The 2,455-nt window shown below is 41.8% G+C and overlaps 1 protein-coding gene across 1 annotated transcript in view; it reads left to right on the forward strand.

The window, feature by feature from the left end:
• The first annotated feature begins 6 nt into the window (after window positions 1–6).
• Window positions 7–2,455, forward strand: part of ece1 (endothelin converting enzyme 1) — a 21,070-nt gene continuing 18,621 nt past the window's right edge. Inside the window, exon 1 of the mRNA XM_017408887.3 lies at window positions 7–72. The gene's annotated coding sequence lies outside the window, so the exon portion shown is untranslated. The remainder of the gene's footprint in view (window positions 73–2,455) is intronic.

A 2,455-nucleotide genomic window follows, 5' to 3' on the forward strand; every position in this document is an offset into this window, starting at 1 on the left:
CCCTCCGCCTCGCCCCCCGGTCAGAAAGCTCTCAGGAGTCACGGCAGTGACGGCGCACCGAGTGACAGCAGGGTAAGAACATGTCCTCTGCCTTTTCACGATGCATTTTAACTAAAGCTTTACGCGTTAAAATCCTCTCATCTGGAATGACACGCCACATGTGAGAAGTAGCGCTCCTTGATTTGGCCACAGAACTGTGCCAGATGGAGGAGAGGACGCGTTTTATGGGCAACTTGGTTACAAATCTAGTTAAAAATGAAAATGTGTACAGAAACTTGCAGGAAGTTCAGTAACCTTGTATTTTTTGTCTTTACATCTCAGTTATATTCAACTGGAAACCTTATTTTTTTTTTGTCCCCCATTATAAATTGTGGTTTTGCGTTGTATTATTTTTGACATATGCATTCATTTTGTATTGATTTTCATTTCCTCTGTAATGATAGTTCCTTCTGATTAGTTGAAGTAATCAGGAACTGTGTTCACAGACTCAGGGGGTTGTTTTATGACTCATGCAGCCCACATCATATCACACATCGATCATTTAACAGCCTCAGTCATTTTCAATGACCCATTTGGTGACACTTTATCCTCCAATCCACCAGCTGCAGCCACAACACAGCTGCATGTTTGCTTTGCATTATGTTATGGCCAGGCAGCAGAGATGGGTTAATATTTACTTTGAGGGTCAAAATGTTAGCTTGGATCGATGCAGACTGAATAAGCTTCATGTGTTTTTTTTTTGAGGAAATTGAAAGAAGCCTGTTGAAAATCCCTTAGAGACACACTAACCTTCCAAAGAAGCTGTCATCAGTAGCAGATGGAACATTTCATGTGCTTTTTTTTTGTCTTTTTTGTTTTTCTGACACTGAATCCTGCTCAGAAAAAAAGGTTGTGCAACGTTGCAGAAGGAGGCTAAAGAAAAGCGCTGCTAAAATCAAAACATTTACTCCAGTTGAGGTTTCTAGTTTTGCCACGAAATGTGGGTTTCATCACTTCAAGCCACTTCTGCGATGCACATCTGTTTACTCTGTGATTGCTTTTCCATTTGTTCGAGGGCCGCTTCTGCTTTGCTGTCTTTTTGTTTCTAATTTATGGAGGCAAAATGTCAAGGTGAAATTTATAAAGAGCTCGCTAGATATATAGCTTGAATGAGTGCAGGCACAGAAGACATCAGATCAGTGTTTGTAGAGGCTCATGCTCGGGTGATTTACTGATTTAATAACATTACATGGCTCTGCACGGGCTGCTGTCGAGGAGCTTGGTTTACTCTGCAGTTATTCATTACCCAAGTGTAATCGGGAGTGTGCTGTAGGGCACCACAACAACAGCTCGAACAGGTAATCTCCTGCTGTCTGTGCCTGTGCAAGCTTCCACTCCTTTATTCCTCACTTCACACGGGCAAAAATATTACCAGAAGATATTTAATTATTTAAGAAGCATTTATTGTGTCATTTCACTGTGGTTTGCACGTGGGTTCAGGCTGTTTGGACATAAAACTTTGACTGCTCGCAGTTGTTACAGACCATGATGGTTACCCAAGACTGAGCTGGGTGACATTTGATGAGTGCACATACGTCATAGCACCTGAAACGTACACAAAATATTGCCTCAGCGTCGTGGGATAACCAGGAATCTGAGATAATCTAGTTCTGCAGCCAAAGATATTATAAACCATGTGAGAGAAAGTGCAAGCTCTTTATTTCCTCGATGCAAAAGTGCTCACGAAACGCTAAAAATAAACCAAAAGTGTTATGATTCCAGTAAAGCACCTCAGCTTAGTTTAACAATCCTACTCCAGAGCAGCATAAAGCTGATTGCCTGGGAAAAGTGGCTTTTACCTTCTTTTTTACTTTTCGCTATCAGGGTGTTTTCTCCAAAGGAAACATTTCTGTGTTGTGACAAAGAGAAGTTTCCGTGGCTTTCCTGGCTGAGACTGGTTTGTCTTATCTGTGGCCTTCACGCAGAAACATGGGGGGGCTAAAACCAGATAAAGCGTTTGAGCTGAGAAGCCTGGTGGATGCGTTTCTGAATGATCATCATTGTAAATGGCTCAGGGTCAAGACTTACAAGCCAGAGAGGGCAGCACATGGTAACTGATTGTGTTTGCAGCGCCGGTAAACAACTTCATCCGGTTTACAGCCGCCGTCATAGAGCTGAACCGAAGGGTGACGTCCTGATTATGAGCTTGTTACTAATTAAGACTGATAGCAGAAGTTACATTTCATTAGAAATGTTGTCACAGTCAGTGAAGTTTACAGACGGTTCAGAATTTCACCTGCTTTTGGCGCTCGGCCATTAATGACTTTTTTTATTTGGTCTGGAACCTCCTCAGCTTACTGTGGTCTGCCTAATGTGTAATTAGACAGTTTACGCTAAAGATACCCTGAAATTATCTTAGTATCCCATGTTTTTTCCTAAAAAAGTTTTGTCTTCTTCCCTTTTTTATTTGAGGGAG

This window comes from Kryptolebias marmoratus, linkage group LG4, assembly GCF_001649575.2.
Source record: "Kryptolebias marmoratus isolate JLee-2015 linkage group LG4, ASM164957v2, whole genome shotgun sequence".
Classification (NCBI taxonomy): Eukaryota; Metazoa; Chordata; class Actinopteri; order Cyprinodontiformes; family Rivulidae; genus Kryptolebias; species Kryptolebias marmoratus.